Source organism: Saccopteryx bilineata, chromosome 4, assembly GCF_036850765.1.
Source record: "Saccopteryx bilineata isolate mSacBil1 chromosome 4, mSacBil1_pri_phased_curated, whole genome shotgun sequence".
NCBI classification, from domain to species: Eukaryota; Metazoa; Chordata; class Mammalia; order Chiroptera; family Emballonuridae; genus Saccopteryx; species Saccopteryx bilineata.
Genome location: NC_089493.1, coordinates 112,470,531 through 112,493,444, shown reverse-complemented (window position 1 = coordinate 112,493,444; position 22,914 = coordinate 112,470,531). Strand labels below are relative to the sequence as shown.

Genomic DNA, 22,914 nt, shown 5'->3' with positions numbered 1-22,914 from the left:
ATAATTTTCTTTTTCTATAAATACTCCGGTCTCTTTCTTTCATAAGTAATTTTTTTTCTCCTGTAAAAGGTCTCCCCTGCCCTGCCTTCTTGCATAAAGTACTTATTCTATGCTGAAAATGCCCTTGAGTCCTCCCATGATACCATATAGAGGGTGGGAGAGGGACAGGGGGCAGGGGAAGGCACCAGGATACTTTCCAACAAAGGTTCTGAAATCCTCATCTTCAGGCTGCAGCTCCTGTAAATCAAGACCACATCAAACAGAGGGAAAGATGGAGAGACAGGCAACCTCAGAGAAGGAGCAAACCCAACCCCTCTCATCATGGACAGAGGACCCAGAGGACAGGATTCCATCCAACAGGACAACCGCCATACAGAGACGGCTCCAGAAAACAGAGTGTCTGGATTACAGAACCGTGCAGTTCAACAGTACTGACCTGTCTCCAAACATTCTTTGACAGAGCATTGGTAGTGTCTGATTTATTGGGGAAAAAGACCCACCACACTGAGGGGAGCTTTCTCCTCTCCCTTTGTCTATCAGAGCATTTTGCATTTCTTCTTGGTTTGGCACAAATATCTTCTTCCCGTCCCATCTCAGCCATCAGAGCCCGTCTGGGCGGTACCCAGACCTCATACTATCCAGCCAATGTCTTTGTGCTTTTCAGGCTGCATGCCTCACGTAGGAAAGGTACTCCCTACCTCTGGTATGAGTGTGTGTGTGTGTGTGTGTGTGTGTGTGTGTGTCTGTTTCAAACTCTGTGATGAGGACTATGAAAAGGTATAGGCTCCTGGGGCCAGGGATGAGTGGATTTTAAAGTCCACACCAACTCATCAGGCCCGCGCAGTTCTGGAGCAGATAGGATGAAGTCTGGAGTGTGCCGCAACCTTACCACGCTAACTACTGGTCCATTAGAATTCTTGTCTATTTTCTACAGGCTGCATGTTTACTTCCACAGATCTAGAACACACACCTGCAATGGGAGGGAGTGATGGAAGGAGAGATAGATAGATGATAGATAGATAGATAGATAGATAGATAGATAGATGATAGAAAGAGATATAGATAGATAGATAGATAGATAGATAGATAGATAGATAGATAGATAGATAGATAGATAGAGAAAGCCCCTGATATCTTCCAAGACAAAGCAAAGTCACCTTCTGAGCTGAATTTGCCTAATCACATGGCCCACTAATTCTGTTTTATAAATAAAGTTATATTGGTACACAGTTATGAACATTCAGAGCAGCTCTTACAACAGTGTCCACTTGCTGAGCATCTGACCTACCCACCCCAAGTTAACATTAAGAGCATGGAGGAAAAGAGCCAGGGCAAGGACAAAGCCAGGATCTAACACACTTGTAGTGTCTCAGCAGGTGTCACAGCCCAGGCTTCCAGTGGAAAAGCAGGTGACAACTGAAGCCTCAGCACCTGGGCTTTGAGAACCTTGGGGGCGGGCTTCAACAACACCCGGCCAGACCTCCCACGCCCTGACTTAAGCTCAAGGAAATCTCAAAGGCTAGACATCTCATGGGACCCAAGAAACCTGTGGGACACAAGGTCATGCCTTTATTATCACGGCGTCCAGTTTGGGGGAAGAAACTTGGGGCTGAGACGGAAGCAAGTTTCTGAGCCTAAGTCCTCGGGTCTCAGCTGCCCAACTTTTCTTCATTCTGCCCCATGTCCTCCACCCCTAGAAAATCCTAGTTGCTGCTTACAGAGTTGTTGGATGCACTGGCGACCACTTTGTCCCCTCGGCCTTTCCAGAAAACTTCGAAGATGCCACCGGTGCCTCGGTAGCTGTGGAGGAGTCTTCCATTCTGCAACAAGAAGGGTTATCATGCGTGATGTGATGGGGGCTCAGAACCTGTAGTGGTGCAAGGGCACTCTGCCGTCCCCCAATGTGTTAGCAAAAAATTCTCACTCAACCAGGAGCTGAAGAATTTTCGGCAAACACTCTGGTGCCTGTAGAAAGGTCTCTCTCAGACTTCCCATGGTGTAACTGTACCCAACTTCTGACTGACTGCTCACAGAACCCGCCTCTCCCCTTCGGCTGAGGACACACCTTCCACAGCAATTCTCAGACAATGTCTGATGGAGGTGAGGACACTAAGGTGGCAGGAGACCGGGGATTGAGCCAGTCAACAATATTATACGTGTTTATGTATGTAAAGAAGGCATCGACCTCACAGGAGATTCAAGTGAATGTTAAAATGTCTCAGAGAGATTTATAATTTACAAGAAAGGAGTGAAAGTCATTTGATGAGTTTTTGACAACAGGTGGTACCTAATGCCACTCGTCTAAGATGTTGCTTTACAAAGCATCCCTCACTGTTTCTAGTGAGCAATTCACGCATAGACTCTTGCATGTTATTCCTGGTATGTGTGACTAAGCGGGTGGGCTTATGTTTGCTACAAGAGTTCACACAGGGCTGACCATGACTTTTTCCTCTCCAAAAGGATAATGTTCCTGCAAAGAGATCCCTGGGGAGCCTGACGTCCCAGTAGACTTGGGCAGTAAAACCTGCTTCTGTAATATAAAGCCTTGCCACAAGGGTGCATTGTCTCAACAGAAATGCAGGCCAAAGTCATTACAGCCACAGGAATATGAAAGGCTGACGGGATTAAAAGGACAGAACAGAGACCTTGATTCCATCCCAAGACCCACAAAACAGGTCACTGACTATGTGCAAAAAATCTGACAATTTCTCTCTTCTATCAGCTGGAGACCTGAGACCTAGCAGCCCAGCATAGTACTGTCCATTCTCCTGCTTGCCACGGATTCGTCTCTTGAGAATCAGAATTCTCTAACCTGACCTGTGGTGCTTAAGCATAGAGTGTCAACCTGGGATGCTAAGGCCCCTGGTTCAAAACATCAGCATCTCTGGTTTGAATCCCCTCATTCCCCACCCCCATCAAGGCACATATGAGAAGCAATTAATGCACAACTAGAGTGAAGCAACTATGAGTTGATGCTTCTCATTCTCTATCTCTCTCACCCTCCTCCTTAAAAAAAAAATTCTTTCATCTTCAGGAGTGAGAAGAGATACCCACTGTGGCTGACATTCAGAAAATACTTGGGGGAATTACCAGGGTTTTCCAGATGTGCATGCACTTTTCAAAGAAACCACTGGCCAGGAACTTTCCATTGGGGTGAAAGATATGCTGTAGATGGGCTCCTGGTGCTTTGGAGCGTGTCCATGCACACACCATGCTCCGCCTCTCAGAGGTGGACCGTGGGATTGAATGAAGGGCTAGAAGGGACATGGGAAGACTGCACAATGAAAGCGCCATGCTTCCTTCTAGTTCCCCAAGATGGTTAGCACTCAGGGCTGGGCAGAAGGCGGTCCTACAGTGGTGACCGTTTGAGACAGAGGTTACTCTCTTTTTTCTTCATGCTGTTATTGGGAAAACTGAACTAGGCAAGGTTCATCTATTCCTGCATTTTCTATACCTATGGATGGTAAATACTCCTGTAGGACATTTACAACATTCCCTAAAATGGTCCCACAATTCAAAACACAACACTGATCATTTCCAACTGCAAAATTGGAAAACATGTCAAATGAAGAGAATAAAAGTTTTAACTCAATGGATATAAAAAAGAATCATATGCAAATAAGCACTCACACTCCTGAGACTTTCAAGTTTCAGGTCTGCTCAATTTCGAAAGAAAGAACACTACACACTACAAAGATGCTATTGGTCATTCTTTCTCTCTACAGGGACTCCTGAGGCACTGCTACACCACTTTCTGACTAACAGGACAGTTAATGTTTATACTGGGTATCAGGTGAGACAAAAGCAACATCTCAAGCCATCAAAATGTGATTCTGATATGTTCATTATCATCGTCATTCGCGTGGGTCTTGTGTGGTCTCAGTGTTCAGCCTCTAAGCTGACGGACGAGTTCCTTCCTTCCAGTGTTTGCTAAGGAATGGCCTCAGATCAGGCGCTTTCAACAACAAGGGTCCTTGCTGCTGGGGTGACTGCCTGGCCACTGCTGTATCACAGAGACGAGGGCTGGGTCCCCCTCACTGACAGAACTGTGCCACCTGTCACCTCTCCCACTATTCCTTCTCTCCAGTGACATGAAATAATCCTACTGCTGCTTCCTTATAGTAAGACATTCCCCATCCCTTTAATTCTTCCTTCTCCACTAAATACCCACCCCACACTTCATTTCATCATGGATTTCTGACCTCTAAGTAGCACCATACAGCCTCTGAATCACATCAGCTAATTATTGTAAACATCCTTATTGATACAAAAGAGAGTGGAATGTTGTATTCTGAATGGAGTCCTCTAAGCACAGGGACGTAACAGTTCTGTTGACTGCACCCTAACATGATGTTGTTTGGGGAGACCCCTGTGACCACTTTTAACCACCCTTTCCAAGACTGTAGCCTCAGAGGGTCACTATGTAAATGGTTCAGATAGAACTGGCTAAGACTTAGGCAACCACTACTGCCCCTCAGAATTCTCACCACCTGCACCTCTGCATTGAATACAGTAAACCAAGCTCAAAGCCTATGCTGAAATCTGTTTCCTTTTCTGTCATAATAAAACCCTTCACAGAGCAAAGTGCCAGGTGCTTGGGCACACAACCCAGCCCCCAACTGGCCTGGTGTTAAGAGGCTCCTTACCTTGAGTGGGTGTCACTTGATAGCTCTATCTCAAGGTGCCCTTTCAAGGTGATCTCCCGTTTGTATAATTTGGAAGCATGTTGACAATCACAACACACCTTAGCAAAATGTTCTGTTCACTTTCATACAAATAATGCTTACTGGTCACATTTCTGTTCACTTTGATGCAAGTAATGTTTACTGGCCATAGCATTTACAAAATGGGACAGAAAATATTACTGTCAGCCTGACCTGTGGTGGTGCAGTGGATAAAGCGTCGACCTGGAAATGCTGAGGTCGCCGGTTCAAAACCCTGGGCTTGCCTGGTCAAGGCACATATGGGAGTTGATGCTTCCAGCTCCTCCCCCTTCTCTCTCTCTGTCTCTCTCCTCTCTCTCTCTCTCTCTCTCTCCCTCCCTCTCCTCTCTAAAATGAATAAATTAAAAAAAATAAAATAAAAAAATTAAAAATAAAAGAAAATATTACTGTCAGATAACTTTTAAAGCCACAGTGAGCAAAGCTGCTTTGAGGAGTCCAGGGTACAGGACCCTGTGCCATCACTCCTTTACCTTGCTAGCATGATGTTGGAGTCTGGGTTGCTGGTGGCTGAGTCAGTCAGACTCCACTTTATAATGTATATCTTTTTTCTCTGGACCTGAAAATTATGAACACATGTGTTCTGCTTCATATTCCTGATCTAGAGAACACATGGAAAGAACGTAAGCCATGATGTTCCTCTAGCTGAAAACAGTTCAACATCAGTCATTCTGTCAGTCGAAGTTAGGTCTGCAGCTCCAGGAAAGTTCAACAACTCTCAGGTTATGCCTAGTTAGAGCAGTGGAAAAATTTGGGGGGGTAACAGTGGGAAAGCCAGAGGGGATGGGAGGGTCTCAGCATAATCCTCTAATGATCAACAGAAGTTAATTGGTGACAATAAGACATAAAGTAGCAATGGAGAGATTTTATAATGTAAGGAAGAGTGTCAGTGACAAAATTTTCAGTAAAAGCTGCTGTGAATGCAAGACCACAGGTGTTGTCCAAGATCAGCAGCCCATGCTTCCAGACCACACTACCTTTAATGTCATGTCATCCAAGCAGGATGATAGAAACATTTTAAAAGGATCCCACTTTTAAAGGATGGGGTTGACATCATCCTGAAAGAGAGCAAAAAGATTTTGAAAAAAAAATAAAGGCCTGAGAGTGTATACCTCAGTGGTCCAGAAGAGAAAAAGAGTGCATAGCCATCTCTGGTGAGTGAACCTGCAGTTACAGGGGTAGAGATGCACACCACCCCAAACCCATCCCTCTTTCTCCTTTTCTTACTCTGCCTTTTCCACTTATACAAAGGCATGGCCATTAATATAAAAGTCCTAGGGGCTCTTGCACAGTGCAGGGATCTGCTCCAGGAAGGCTACAAAAAGCCTCAAGTGTCAACCACAAAATGTGATGAGAAGTCAGCTGGTACCTGAACATTCTGGACTGAATTTTGATGTTTTTTTTTTACCAAATTTAGGAAAACTGGATATTTCTGTTTCCTGTCTCCTGCAATCTGCTGTTAAACCCATCTATTTAAATTTTCTTATTTGTTATTTCCATTAAGATCATCATTTTGTACATTATACCTCTCTGTACTCAATTTCCATTGACTATTTTTTAAAGAATATAATTTTCTATCAGAGAGGGTATTAGTGAAACTAATATATTTAACAGGTAGATACAGATAACAGGACAGCACATCTCAGAGGAGAGTGGGGGAAATTCAGGGGCATTGGGCAATCGGGGTGAGATGGTGGCATGTTGTTGGGTGGGGTTAGGGTGTTATATTGAGTGGGACACTTGAATCCCACTCAAAACAATAAATTTAAAAATTAACAAAAAATATAGTTTTTCTTTTTATACAGACATCTCCCTTCTGCTCACTCATTATGAGTATCCTGTTCTTTATGTCCTCATATGCTTGTCTAATAGATTCATTAAGAATTTCTTCTGAAATCAAACATCTGGCTCATCACAGGGTCTGTGTTTTCTCCCAAGTAGAAGTAAAGAGCTGTACAGTACTCACTGTGTGTTTTTGGAAGGTATTGATGGAGCGGTCACAGCTGAGTCTGCAGACATGAATGCACATGACTGAGCAACAAAAGACAAAGGGAGTGTTGTTCTGCCAGTCCACATCCAGTGCTGGAGCTGGAGCTGTGAGGCAGGAAGAGAAGGGGAATATTTTCATGTACTAGTTGTGCACAGAGCTCAGCTGCTTTAGAACAAAGCAAAACATAATTGAGAACCTTATGTAGTAACACTATGAGAACAATTGTTCCCAGTGAGATATAGACTCTTGTCCTGAAAGACGTGGAAAAAAAATAAAACCTGGACCTTCCTGACCCAGGGAGAAGACAAAGGTCTATGTCACAAACATCTAAATTACAGGATATATGCTTTCTCCACACAGAAGAGACATGTGATCTGTGATCTTCCAGTGCCTGTGGATTGTAAGCCCTTTCGTTGAAGCCTTGTAGGGTGTAGCACACATGTTATGCTGGGGTGATAAGCCCCCCCCCCCAGACTGGTCCATAAATAAAGGAAAAATGACCTTTCCCTTTTGGAAGACAAAGTAAATCTTGAGCTCTTCTGAACCTACGAATGTTGGGGAGACAGAGAAAGTGTCCGTAGGCAGCCCAGGGAATACCCCTGGAACTAAAATCTCAATGAACCAGAACTGTCCACATTCTGGGAATCTGTATACTGCCTGGATGATGTCAATAATGCTCCTGATTAAAGAAGAACTCGTTATGAGCTGTGCTGCCCATACAAATTTTCAAAGAAAAGTGTCAGGGCCGTGAGTTATGAAACCGCTATACCTGGTTCTCTGCATTCCAAGTCAGTTGTAGACTGACCAACGTCTTTAATTAATTTTTTTTGTGGATAAACACATTTATTTGTATTTTTTTAAGTGAGAAGCGAGGAGGTGGAGAGGGAGACTTCTGCATGTGCTTGAACTGGATCTACCCAGCATGCCCACTAGGGGCAATGCTCTGCACAACTGGGCCATTGCTCCGTTGCGACCAGAGTCATTTTAGTGCCTGAAGCAGAGGCCATGGAGCTGTTGTCTGCAATTGAACAACATTGCTCCAATGAAGCCTTTGCTATGAAACGGGAAGAGAGAGGCAGAGAGAAAGAAGAGGAGAAATGATGGAGAAGCAGATGGATGCTTCTTCCGTGTGTCCTGACCTGGGATTGAACGTGGGAAATCTACATGCTGGGCCAATATTCTATTACCGAACCAACCATCCAGACCCTGGATCAAACACTTTTAAATTTACTTACTTATTAAAATTGACTGGACAGGACATTTCATAACAGACTCTGAATTACTGTTTCTGAATTACAAAACAAAAAAAAGCACACATACCAGGCACTGGAAAGAATATACAAATTCAAAATTCTGGTGCAATTTCATGTTATGCATCAGTAATTGTATAGTTTTATTGATGTTTACATTGAATTATAAGCCCAGACAACATAAAACATTAAGTTGTAGACAATCTGGTAAGAATCTGAACTATATAACACTTTCACCTCTTGGGTTCAAGCACTCACTGAAGAAGGTCACTGCCAATTTCCCTGTAAACACCAATTCTTCCCTACATATTTTTTTTTTGTGGTTGACCAGTGAAGGCAGACAGTGCACAATTAGAAACGTGCATGTTCCCTGACAACACATCTCAGTGTCTGGTAGTCAGATTTGGTTTAGGTAGAAAATGAGAAGTAAATATAAAAATAGGCCCTGAGAGAACAGGAGGCGAGGACAGAAAGATCTCTCCCAAGAAAATGGTGGGAGTTTTACACACGGGTCCATAGAGCAGTGTGACACATTCAAAAGCTGATGTGCTATAAACAAACAGTAAGGGCACATAACAGCGAGGAAAACTGGTAAGCACGACACGGGTGGTCTTGGCTACTTATGGGAAAAATAGCCTTAGATTTCAAAGAAACCCTCGTTGTCTAGAGATTGCAGATGCCATTTAAGCCAAAACTGATTTTGTCTATACCAGCACTCAAATAATGGTCCCCCTTCGGGGCAGAAGCAGGGCCTTTGTGCTGGCCCAAGGGGCTGGCCAGGTTACCTGGTGAGTAAGTCAAACAACAATAATAAATATGTCAACTTCAAAGCCATGGTGACGTTCCTGCCCCAGAGCCCCTCTCGTTGGACCCCAACAAAAGGGAGGATGGGGTTACCATCTTTTGTCTATATTCTTGCAAAACCATCATACCACCCCATTGCCAACAAAGTGCCATCTCTCTGTGGGCTAAAAGGAGACAGCCAAGAGACACAGCTTAGTAGGGAAAGCTTCTGACCCACCACAGACAAACTCTTACCACAGGGCTAAAATATTCTTGCACCAATAATGGGTTTCCTGTTAAGACTTATCAACCCCAGCCCTGGCCATTTGTATCAGTCATAGAGCATGAGCCTAGCATGTGGAAGTCCTGGGTTCGATTCCTGGTCATTGCAAACAAGAGAAAAACCTATCTACTTCTCTACCCTTCCTCCTTTACTCCTCTCTCTCTCTTCCCCTCCCACAGCCATATCTCAATTAGAGGGAATTGGCTCTGGCCATTGAGGATGGCTTCATTGCCTCCACCTCAGGCACTGAGAAGAGCTTGGTTGCCATACTATGGAAGCAAATAGCTTAATGGGCAGAGCATCACACCCTAGGGGGCTTGCGCTGTGGATCCTGGTTGGGGACGCATGTGGGAGTCTGTCTCTGCCTTGTCTATTCTCATTGAATTAAAACAAACAAACAAAAAGCAACAACAACATAAAACTTATCAAACCCCATTTGATTACAGGCAGTCCCTGGGTTACTAAAGAGATAGGTTCTGTAGGTTTGAGAAGGTATAAGTATTATTCATAGGCACAGAAAAGTAAAAATAAATACTATGTTAATACAACCATTTAAGTTGCATTTAATACATAAATGTACCTGTTTCAATGAACATACAAATTCAACTTTGGAACAAACCCATGGAAACTTTCTTGTTTGTGTCCTGGAAACTCCTTGTAGTTTTTGTACATGCCTTTTAAATTAAAAGGTAGGGGTAGGCCCTTGCTGGTTGGTTCAGTAGATGGAGTGTTGGCCTGGTGTATGGACATCCTGGGTTTGATCCCAGGTCAAGGCACACAGGAGAAGCAACCATATGTTTCTTTTCCCCTCCCTCCCCCTTCTTCCTCTCTCTTCCCCTCTGGCAGCCAGTTGCTTGACTGATTAGATTGTGGCCCTGGGTGCTGAGGATAGCTTGGTTGGTCTGAGTGTCAGCCTCAGGCACTAAAAATAGCTCAGGTGATTTGAACATCAGCTTCAGACAGGGGTAGCCGCATGGGTTTCAGTTGGGGCATATGTGGGAGTCTGTCTCATTTTCTCCCCTGCTCTTACTTAAAAAAAGAAGTACCACAGGAAAAGTTAGATGAGGCTAAGGAGACTTCTCTGAGCTTTGCACAATGTGTTTGCATGGAGAAAAGAAGAGTTTGTGAGGAAATGATGAAACAGGCAGCAACACTCTTAGAGAAAAAAAAATCAAAAGAAGTTAGAAAGAGGGCCGTGTCCCACGTGTACGCGTATGTAACCCTGCTGACGCAACTCCTTGACTGCTCGGAAACAGAGCCCCATGACGCCAGCCACCCCAGAGCCCCTCATGGCAGTCCCTGCGTCCCACTGTTGACTGTCAGGGAGGCGGCCTGCTCTTCTAGTCCAGCGAGGTCACGCCTTTGTTACTGGGGACGCGTGTCTCCCTTCCCGGATATTGTGCCGCAGCACGAGCTGGTTGGAGGCCCTGTTGCTGTTCTCACTGAGGTTCTATATTTGAGCCGTGGAGTCTCCGGACCTGCAGGGGGAAGCACACCACACTGCGCATTCCTTTTGCTTGCTATTTTTAATTTCTCCTTCCCCTTTTTGTAACCTGAGGCTGAAGTTGACGGGGCTGAGGCCAGATAGTGGCCCAGGACACAGTCGGCTCTGCGTGGGGTCGTAGGAGACCTGAGTGGAGAGACCAGCCATAAACTCAAACCCACACACGTTACATGTTTTTTCCTCACTGGGTTTTCTCCTTCCCATCTGTTCTGAACTGTGTAACCTTAAACGACCACATTAGTCCCCACACAGAGAGAAAATGGCATGACACCAGGTCTTCTGGACTATTTGACCAAAATCGGAGGCACATGTTGGAGGGTGAGCACGCAGGAAAAGTATCAGTCTTGTCGGAGGAGTCGTGATCCCATACGGGGAAACCAGGGGTACAGCCTTGTGCCGGGTCACGGTGGAGAAAGCATGAAATACATAAAAGAAACTCGGACAATGATGCCAAGGATGGTGTAAAGGTCTACAGAGGTCCTGAGCAACTTCCCCAGAGAATGGCAGAGAACAAAGCCAAAGGCATGGGTGGAGGAGTGGACAGAGTGTACTGAAAGAAGCTGTTATAAACCAAAATTGAAAAAAGAACCCACAGCTATAAAACTGGCCCAACAGCACACTGAGTCCTAACCTATAATAAAAATAGTTCCCAGAATGCTCACCAGGAGGGGATGTTCCCTCCTGTGAGGAGGGAGATGGCTTCTCCCCACGGGCCTAGTTTTTTCTCCCTCCTCCTCCGCAGAAGTCCACACTTCTCCATTCCTACTGCCAGATTAACAAGAATATACAAAACTTGTAGTTTGTTTATTTCTCAGAGAGCAAAGTAACCGCTCTTTACGTGACGCTCGACTGCACAGGGACCCCTCCTAGGTGTCTTCCCACAACTACTCTGCCCTTACTCTGCGAGGACATAACCAAAGGCCTTTTGAGAATGGCAGGCCATGCTGTCTCCAGTTTTCTCTCTCTCTTTCCGGCCAATGAGCTCCTATCTTGCTACATTAATTTGTTGTTCCGCTTATTTATGCATGCTTTGCTTGTTTCTTGTACGAAATCTTTTGTAAACTTAAAGTTGTTTTAACCAATCTCCTAGTGTGGCTTCGATTAAATCTGAACAACACTTTAGTGCTAATTTTTGCTCTCGGGTAAAGTTATTGATGCCAGAAGGTAGCCAAATGGAGAGGCAGGAGACGAGCAGGGCACAGGCAGCTGCTGTGCTGCAATTTCTCATGCACCAGGAGATGCCACAGCAAGCAGCTACCATTAGGAAGAATTCAGTTTTTGGTCCTGATGTGGCGCTGCAATGTTTTCATTGCACCACAAGAGGGCGAAGAAGCGCAGCTTTGATAGAAATTTAGTCTCTAGCCCCCATGCTGTCTTCAGCATCAACAGTCTCTTTAAGTCTTATTTATGCTCACATTACTTCCCATCAGTTGGTAAAATAAAAGATATATATGTCTGTGTAACTGTGTGTGTGCGTTTGGCAGAAATGCTTTAAGAAACACTATAGAGTTTTACACCAGCCATGTGTCTGAAGCAAGGAAGAATGTTATTTTCTTTAAAAATTGATTTTATAAATACAGGAAAGGGGAGAGAGAAAGTGAGATAGGAACATAAACTTACTTGTTTCTGAATGTGCCTAACCAGAGATACAACCAGCAAACTCTATGCCTTGGAATGAAGCTCAAAACAATTAAGCCACCCAGCCAGGGCTGAAGGATGCTATTTTTTGAAGATACTGTGGACAGCTGTGTCATGTGACACTTTTCACAACAAATGCTGTCCATAAAGTTACTGATGAGGCCAGAAGGCAGCAAAGCTGGAGAAGCAGCAGGTGAGCAGAGCACATGGGGCAGTGCTGCAATGTCCACGGTGCACCACGAGAGGGCGCTAAAGTGTAATTTTCATTTAGGGATTCAGCCTTTGCTTCCTACAGGGCGCTGCATTGTTCCTATTGTACCACCGGAGGGTGCATAAGAAGAGATATAACTGGAATTCAGCCTTTGTTTCTCATGGTGTTTTGAGCTGTGACAGTCTCAGGAACCCCTGAGTTATGCTCACATCACTGCCTCTGAACTCACCTTTACATCACTTGATTAAAAAATATGCTTGTGTGTAGGTGTGTATGTGTGTGTGCACATGTGTGTGCTCGCACTTTGGTTTATCCAGTTCACATTGGAGAAATTAAGATGAGAACCCAGTCAACTTGCATGGGATCTTCCAATATGTTATCATTTAAAGACCATTGCTGTGGCCTGACCAGGTGATGGCGCACTGGATAGAGTGTCGGACTGGGATGTGGAGGACTCAGCTTCAAGACCCCGAGGTCGCCAGCTTGAGTGTGGACTCATCTGGTTTGAGCAAAAAGCTCACCAGCTTGAACCCAAGGTCGCTGGCTCCAGCAAGGGGTTACTCGGTCTGCTGAAGGCCCACAGTCAAGGCACATATGAGAAACCAATCAATGAACAACTAAGGTGTTGCAACAAAAAACTAATGATTGATGCTTCTCATCTCTCTCCATTCCTGTCTGTCTGTTCCTATCTCTGTCTCTGTAAAAAAAAAAAAAAAAAGACCAGTGCTGTGCTCTTCACATTGTGCCCTATAAAACTTGAACTGATCCTTCAGGCACCTAGGAAATTATTCAAATTTCATTCCAAAGAGCACACCAAAATCAGAAAAATGAACATGCCCAAGTGTAATCAAATACAAACTAACCTCAGGCCCACCAACCTGTTATCTTGTCTGACCTTGGTACCTCATTTTGGGAACTCAGAATAACGTACTTTCACCCTCTTTGTGTAGTGAAGACTATTGTGAGATGGCAAGATAATCTATCATTAGATTTCAGCTCCTTAGCCATTTCAAATGAAATATTTTGATATGCTGCAATAAATCAAAAAGCTAAAAACCTAAATATATAAGTGATACAGACTTTTTGGAGACCTCCACCATTTGTTTTTAGAATTTCATATTGACTCAAGCAGCCCTAGTAGTTACAATAACATTTTTTTTTCTTTTAATACAACCCACATCATATTATATATCATGAAGGGTGCCATGGGACCACTGTCATTTGTTTGTATGAGGATTCCTTGCAAGCTTTAGTCGTCTCAAAAATCTATTTCTCTGCATGAGAAAAGGTTTGAAAGCCACCCATCTGACCACAGTCACTGTGACGTTTTCTCTGAATTGCATATTTGGAATGTCACGGCAAAGTGATCCTTGAGATTGGGGTCGTTGGAAGCTAAATGTTAATGGGAGCCCGCTGGTGGTCTGTTAGAGAGGTTTATGGAGGCTGAGAGAGTTAGAGTGGTGAAGCCGGCGAGTTTGTGTCTCCATAATGTCTGGGCTGTCCCTGTTTCCTCACCGGGCATGAAGCTGGGTACCGATGGGCTTAGTTCCCTGTTCAACATCCCCCCCACCTACTGTCTCTGCCGTCACAACAGAGTCTCATGTCACCACTATGGAAATTTAGAGCTGAGTGAATTTTAAAAACTTTTTTATTTCTTTTTTTAAACGAGGGAAAGTGAAACATTAAATTGTTGTTCGAGTTATTTATGCATGCATTGGTTACTTCTTGCACATGCCCTGACTGGGGATTGAACCCACAGCCTTGGCACAATGGGACAATACTTTACCCAACCAAACCACTCAGCTATGGCTGAGCTACATGATTCTTTGTGCTGACGTGTCATTTGCCCTGCTGTGATGAGCAGCAAACTTGGTCACCACCCATCACCCAGCAGCTGCCAGTAACTCTGCTCCTATTTTTGATGACCAACCTGTTTTTAGTAGTTGAAAAAATTTGCTTTTATTTTATTGATAATCCATTCTCCCGACCTGCTGGAAATCATGTGGCATTATCTGTGAAAAGGCAACTTCATTTAGTCTTAGTTTGAACGGTGGTGATCTTTTTTTTTTGGGGGGGGGACCTCCTGGACTTGAATGCAGGTGGCCAGGCAACTAAAAATTCACTCCAACCTCTTTCTTAAATGCTACCCTTCTGAGACTTCTGAGAAACCTGCCAATACATTGACACCATCACAACTCATTCTCTCTTTTTTGTTAGGTTTGGATGCCAGCATAATCCAAATCCATATGTTAAAAAGGTTCTACAGCCTGAATGAGGATGAATCTTTTCCAAAAATCCAGGGAGACCAGTGAAGGGCTGTGGTCATTTCCTGACCCATCTACTCGAACTCTACATTTCTCCTGCTTTAGAATCATGTTCTTGCCATCCCATCTCTACTCTGTCAGGATGGAGCGTCCCACAGGCTCAGTCTCACCATCATGGTACAGCGTCTCCCTGAGGGTCCTTTCTGTTGTAACAGAAATGGCCTATGAGCTTACTCTTGGGAATGGACAAATTCCTTCTACACCAGTGATTTTCAGACACTGTGCCTGATAAAATTTTTAAAGCATGCAGTACCTGACTATTTAATGAAGATTACTGACCTCTTTTCTTTTAGAGCAGGGGTCGGGAAACTTTTTGGCTGAGAAAGCCATGAATGCCACATACTTTAAAATGTAATTCTGTGAGAGCCATATAATATGTTTAACACTAAATACAAGTAAATGTGTGCATTTTATGTAAGACCAACATCTTTAAAGTACAATAAGTCTCTGAATTATTTTTAATAACATTGTTATGCTGCTGCTAACCAATGATGAATAAAGTACTTTTTACCATTAATGTGACTTCTGGTTCTGCATGGTTTTGCTGATGGCTTTGTAGTCTGGTTGATATGTAGTGAGGTTAAGCTTTATGCAGGTGTTGAGACTTCCATCCATTAAACATGATCATAGCTTGGTCTAAACATTCTTTAGATGTGAGAAAGACTGCTCACATGCATACATAGAGCCAAACATTGTCAGTACAGCAATACTCACACGCTGCAGTGTGTGGTATGTGACGGGAAGTGCATTCCAAGTTTTGACAATCAGATGGTCCGCGGGTTGAAGTTTTTTCATTTCTTCCCACCTGTGTTTGCTCACCAACTCTGCTTGCGGTCGTGCAAGTCTTTCCACATCTTCATTCAGTGACTTGAACTTGTTCACCCTCATATCTGAGGCCTTCAGGTCAGCAGCTTGTAGCTCAAAATCTCTGACAGAGACACTGGGGATGTAACTCAGGTCGGCGCTGTCCACTGCACACTCATGTGGATAGGTGATGCACTTAAAAAGACAAGAGCGCTCATGAAATTCTCCAAAGCGCGCTTTGAATGACTGCAGGAGATTAGATGTGAAGCCCACTACACAAGATGTTGAGCAGGGTCACTTGCTATGCATGCATCTTTAAACTCTCCCAGTTTTTCAAAGTGTAGTAAATGACCTGTTTCAATGTTGGCGATGAAGAGTTTCAGCTTGTTTTCAAATGCAAACACTGCTTGTTGAAGGGATAAGACTGTATTTCCAACACCCTGCATTTTCACATTGAGCTGGTTCAGATGTTCAGTCATGTCCACGAGATAGTAGAATTTCAGAAGCCACTCAGAGTTAGCTAACTCAGGATGCTCAACATTTTTCATTTCAAGAAAAGTCCAGATTTCGCTCAGACAAGCCGTGAAACGGCTGAGCACCTTCCCTCCTGACAACCAATGCACACTGCTGTGCAGAAGCAGACCAGGATAATTATTCCCAACTTCATCCAGCGGTGTTTTATACTAGTGATTTAAAGCTCAGGCAACAATAAAATTGACCACCCAAATGACCAGCGACATCACCTCACCGAGCTGCTCACCACACATCTGAGCACAAAGCGCCTCCTGATGTAAGATGCAATGAAAACTTAGGATGGATCTCTTTTCATGTTCACAAAGAAGCGCTACGAATCCTCTGTTTTCCCCACCATGCACGGAGCACCATCAATATACACCAAAATAAGTTTACTCATCAGTAGATTTTTTTTCTTTAGCGAACTCAGTGAAAGAGTTGTATAAATCCTATCCTCTTGTTGTCTCTTTCATAAACAAAATGGTAAGACTTTTCTCACGTAGTATGTCACCAACAGCATACCTTGCAATCACGCTGAACTTGGATAAATGGCTTACATCTGTTGACTCATCCAAAGCGAGAGAAAAGAATGGTGCTGCATTTATGTCTTTCACTTGTGTTGCCTCAATTTGATTTGCCATCATGATGGTATGATCGTGAACAGTTCTTGCTAACAGGGGCATATCTTTTATTCATTTGATTATCTTGTCTTTATCCGAAAAGTCATCAAAAACTTCATTGGCAACATCAAGCATGAATGTTTTGGCATACTCCCCATCTGTGAATGGCTTTCCATTTCTCAGGATTGCTACAGCACCCGCAAAGCTAGCCGAATTCCAGTCACCTTGTTGGGGCCAAACACGAAGTTGCTGCTGACTAGCTTGCACTCTGCACAGTAGCTCTTGACATGCTTTCTTCCTGCTGTCCCCCACTGGATATTTTGATGCAAATGTAGTATGGCATGTGTCTATGTGCTGCTTTATATTTGACCGTTTCCTCGATGCAATTTTATCTTTGCATATTAGACACACTGCAGAACCTGCTCTCTCCACAAAGGCGAATTTCTCTGTCCATTTCTACTAAAAAGTACCATACTCCTCATCTTTTTTTCTTTTAGCCATCTTCTTTGTCAAAAGGGTTTCTGCAATTAGCTAGCTGACTACTTGATTAAAAGGAGGGAAGTTTACTTCCTGACTTCACAACGACCCGTGTACATTACACATTATCCAATAAAAATTTGGTGTTGTCCCAGAGGACAGTTGTGATTGGCTCCAGCCACCTGCAACCATGAACATGAGTGGTAGGAAATGAATGGATTGTAATACATGACAATGTTTTATATATTTGACATTATTTTTTTTATTAAAAATTTGTCTGAGAGCCAGATGCAGCCATCAAAAGAGCCACATCTGGCTCACGAGCCATAGGTCCCCGACCCCTGTCTTAGAGAGTCAAACTAATAAAATGAGAATAGCCAAGCAACAATAGCCATTTGCTGTGAATAAATAGAAATTACACTATTATTTTTGTGAGACCTGTGTTCTGCATAATTTTAATAATTAGTTTTTGTGTCATGAGAGTCAAAAGGGTGAAAATCGCTGTTCTAGTCAAATACACAGCAACATTTGTAGATGTTGCAATTTAATGGCAAGTCCTAATTCTTTGTAATGTTAATAAAAGTTGTTATAACTAATTTCCCAGTTTGGTTTGGATGCTGTCTGAATAACAGTTTCTGAAAATTTTTGCTCTCCGGTAAAGTTATTGGGGCCATAAGTCATCCAAACAGAGAAGGAGCAGGCGCGCAGGGCCTGGGGAGCTGCTCTGCTGCAATGCTGTTTATTCACCAGGAGACAGCACAGCATGAAGCTGACATTTGTCAGAATTCAGGTGTTGGTCCTTATTCGGCACTGCAATGTTCCTGTTGCACCACAGAGGCCTCTGAAGGTGCAGTTTATTGGGAATTCAGTCTTTAGTCTCCTGCTGTGTTGAGACTTGACAGACTAAGGTCTCCTTGAAATTTATTCATGCTCACATCACTGCCCGGATATCAACCTTTCCAACATCTGGAGAAAATAGAATATATATATTTGTAGGCAGAAATATTGCATAATGCACTGGAGTTGCAGGTTGTCAGGTGTCTGCAGAAAAAAAGGGATATAGTTTTTGGTGGACACTGAAGATGGTTCTGCCATATGACAGCTTTTATAGCAAATATTCCCCAGTAAAATTACTGTTGATGCCCGAAGGCAGCTAAATGGGGAGCGGCATGTGAGCAGGGCACAGGAACCTGCTGTTCTGCACCAGGAGATGGCCTAAGAAGCACTTACCATTAGAATGAATCCAGCCTTTGGTCCCGAAAGGCACTGCACTGTTCCCATTGTACCAATAAGGGCCAGAGGGGCAGGTTTGTTGGGAATTTAGCATTTAGTGCCTTTGCTGTGTTGAGCAATGACACTGTCAGCAATCCTGTGAACTAATTTGACTGTCATCTGTGCCTAGGTGTCCACCTTCCCATCAGCTGGCAAATAGAAATTATGTGTTTGTGTGTGTGTATTTGTGTGTGTGTGTGTGTGTGTGAGTGTGTATTTGTAGGCATAAGTACTGTAATAATCACTGGTTATGCAGGACAGTCATGTGTCTGTAGAGAAGCAAGATATAATTTTATTTAAAAAGATTTTTTTAATAAAACTAATTTAAAAATACAGAAAGGTGGACAGGGAAAGTGAGACAGGTACTTGTGCCCTGACCAAAGATTGACCCAGAAAATGTCTGTGCATTGGGATGAAGCTCTAACCAACTGCCCCATCAGGCCAGGGTGCAGAATGCTATTTTCTGAGGGCACTGCACACAGATCTGTTGTGTTGCAGCTTTCACAGTAAATGCTCTCATTTGAAACTGCTGATGATGTCAGAAGGTAGCAGAAAGAAGCAGCAGCAGGTGAGCTGTAAACATGGAGTGGCTGCACTGCACTGCAATGTTTTTTGTGTAACAGAAGGGGCTGCCATAATGCAGCTTTGATTCGAAATTCAGTATTAGGTCCCTGACGCTGTATTAGGTAGTGATAGTCCGAGGATCCCTTGGAACAGGATTCATGCTCACCTATCTGCTTAGGTCTCCACCTTCCTATCAGTTGGTAAAATAAAAATTGTGTCTGTGTGTCTATGTGTGTATATTGGCCATTATACTGTAATATGCACTTTTGTTGCAGACCAGTCAGCTAGACAAAGCAGGATATTTTTTGCAGACACTAAAGACATCTGTGCTATGTGACAACTTTTAGAAAAATGCTCTCAGGTATTGTTATCAATAAAGTCAGCAAGTAGCTGAGTGGAGAAGCAGGGGCCAGCTAGGCACACAGATAGACTGAACCAAGTGCAACTTTGATCACAAATTTAGCCTTTGGTACTGTGCAGCACTGCAAAGTTGGGTAGGGCAGCTTTGACATATTGCTTTGTGGAAGAAGAGCAGATACAGGCTGAGTGGTGGGCGAAGCCACAAATGGTTGGAGAGGCTTTGAAGACAAAAACTCTTTCCTGTGGTAGCCAAAAAAGCGGGGTAACCAAGATGAGTCTCATTTGTTTACAATGTGGGTTATAGCACATAAAGAGATGTTGTTGGGGAACATGGTATGTGAGGCACTGAAGGTGTTGTAGGAAGAGTCATGAATGTCATGTGTATTTATATTATTGTAGATGGAACTGAGGGGTCTGTCCCTGTCCCCCCATAATGTCTTTTCTCTCCCCCAATTCAATGTTTAGCCCACCTTTCTTTGTACTGACCCACAATTTTCTCTATCCCACAACCCCTATGCCCCTCCTGGTCCATAATTCTCCATTCTTGCCCATGACCTCCTATCTTCACCACACTTCTTTTATTCCCACAGTACACTAAGTACCCACCATTTCACAAAGCATCTGTTATCCTTATCTTTACCACAATACTCTATTTTTTCCACAATTTCTTTTCCTATACACTCTGTGCCTTGGCCTTTGAAAAACCCACAGCCTTGTTGCTATCCAGTGACTCTCTAACTGTGCTAACCAGCCAGGGTCATTTCTTTTTTTTTTTATAGTCATCAGTCTCCGTGGCCCACGGTTATTTTTTCAGGCTGTGTCCAGTGGATGAGAGACCACACACCAGGCTGTACTTACCAAGTACACATGTTCTTAAGCATCTTCCATGTGCTAGGTGTCCCGTGAGTCACTACACACTGAGACTCTCCATTCTGCTGAGATACAGAGAAAAAACAAGTAGTTATGTTCTATGCCACGTCCTGGGGAGGCTATGAAGAAAAACAGTCAGGAATGTGCAGAAAAGTGGTTTCAGTTATGGTGTCCTGGGTGCCTTCGCCAGGATGAGATCACATTTGAATTGAGAACTGTCAGAAGTGTAGCACAGCACCATTAGAATAATCTGGATTAACAGAGACATACAATGGCCTGTGGCAGGAGAGCTTGAGGTGTAAAACAGAATGAGGCTGGAGTGGCCAGACAATGCGAGAGGAGGCTTCAATTGTCAGCCAGGCCCCCTAGTGAAAAAAACTGAGGTGCTGGCTATATCCACAGAGGGCAGTCACTTGCTACTGGCATGTTTGCAATGGTCACTGTACCTCTGGTTTCTGTCTCTCCATTCTTCACACGCAGCCTAGAGTCTGGCAACCAGCAAAGTGTTTGCAAATGAAGGAACAATTCTGACACCTGTTTCAAAGGGTTCACACAGATTCTAAAGAAACACGTGTTCTTAGAATGAATACTCACTCTTCAGGGTGTATCTTAGCAGAAGGAGCTTTCACTTTAATTCTACTCATAATCTGCTTCCCACAGCCTCTGGAAATCATGTGACATCATCTGAGAAACAACAACTTGAAAGTGTCTTAATTAGACAGGGTGTTGTCACTCTCCTTTAAGGAAATCCTCAAGTTCAATACAGGAGGCCAGGCAACCACAAAAATTCACGGTGATATTGTGCCTAAATGTGACCTTGTTAAAGCTTGCGAGACACCTGCCAGTACATTAACACCATCTCAACATTTTCTCTTTTTCTCACCGGGTTCCCATGCCAGCACAGTCTAAATACTTATTAAGAATGTGTCCCACCACCTGAATGAGGTTGACTCTGTACCAAAATTCCAAGAAGACCTGTGAAAGGTTTGTGTCACAGTTATGACCCATAGCTCCTGACTCTATATTTCTCATTCTTTAGATGTGTTTTCTTGCCTTTCCACCTCTCTGCCAATGTAGCACACCACAACGTCATACTCATTAGCATGTTACAGCATCTTTCTGAGTGAGTATAATTTCTGTGATTAGAAAAGTGGCCCATTAGCGTGCTCTTGGGAATTCAGGTATTCCTTCTAGACCTCTGATATTCAAACAGTGTGCCACAAACATTTTTTAAAACATGTAATATTTATTTAGTGAGTGACAATGACCTATTTTCTCTTAGTCAAAGTAAAAAATAAGAAGAGCCAACACAACAATAGTCATCTCGTGTGAATAAATTAAAACTATACTTATTTTTAACATCAAAGTTTTTCTGAATTTTAATAATTAGTTTGCATGCCAGAAGTGTCAAATGATCAAAACTCTCTGTTGTACACAAATGCTCAGCAACTTCTGTAGACACTGTAATGTAATGCCTGGCCCTAGTCCTTTGCATAGTTAATAAAGTTGTAATTAATCTCCCTCCTGAGCTTGACGTTTGTCTGAATTAGTCTTTCCATAACTTTTTGCTCTCGGGCAAGGTTATTGATGTGTAAAGACAACCAAGCATATAGCTCTCAGGTGAGCAGGGTTTTGGGGACCTGCTGTGCTGCAGTGTTGCTCAAGCACCACAATGTGGCAGAAAAAGCAGCTCCCATTAAGAAGTATTTAGCCTTTGATCCTGATGGGGTGTTTCAATGTTCCCATTGCACCAGAGGAGAGCACAGTAGAGCAGCTTTGATAGGAATTTCAGCATTTAGCTCTCATGTTGTGTTGAGCAGGTACAGTCTAAGGAATCCTTAAAATTGATACATATTCATATCGCTGCCTGAATCCCAACCATTTTATTTTATTTTATTTTATTTTATTTTATTTTATTTTATTTGTATTTTTCTGAAGCTAGAAACGGGGAGAGACAGTCAGACAGACTCCCGCATGCTCCCCACCGGGATCCACCTGGCACGCCCACCAGGGAGCGATGCTCTGCCCCTCTGGGACGTCGCTCTGTTGCAACCAGAGCCACTCTAGCGCCTGGGGCAGAGGCCAAGGAGCCATCCCCAGAGCCTGGGCCATCTTTGCTCCAATGGAGCCTGAGCTGCAGGAGGGGAAGAGAGAGACAGAGAGGAAGGAGAGGGGGAGGGGTGGAGAAGCAGATGGGCGCCTCTCCTGTGTGCTCTGGCCGGGAATCGAACCCGGGACTTCTGCACGCCAGGCCGACGCTCTACCACTGAGCCAACCGGTCAGGGCCCCAGCCATTTTATCATTTGATATATATATATATATATATATGCACAGAGAAATACTGTAATACACACTGGACTTGCAGTTAAGTCAGGTGTCAGCAGCAAAGCAGGATAGTATTTTCAGCAGCTACTAAAGATAGCTCTGTCATGCGACAGCTTTTACAGGAAATACTCACCAGAAAATGTACTGATTATGTCAGAAGGCAGACAAGTGAAGAAGTCGCAAGCTAGTAGTGCACAAAAAGCTGATGTTGCTCACAGGATAGTGAAAGGAGCAGCTACCATTAGGAAGAATTCAGCTTTTGGTGCCCAAGGGGCGCTGCAATGTTCCCATTGTAACACTGGAGGGCGCAGTAGGGCAGCTTTTATAGAAATTCAGCCTGTAGTCCCCATGTTGCGTGAAGCAGTGATAATCTCAGGAATCCGGGAAATTGATTCATGCTCATAT

General features: G+C 43.7%; 1 pseudogene; it reads right to left on the bottom strand.

Annotated features, from left to right (window-relative positions):
* Nucleotides 1-943: 943 nt before the first annotated feature.
* Nucleotides 944-22,914, bottom strand: part of LOC136335529 (F-box-like/WD repeat-containing protein TBL1X) — a 108,882-nt pseudogene continuing 86,911 nt past the window's right edge.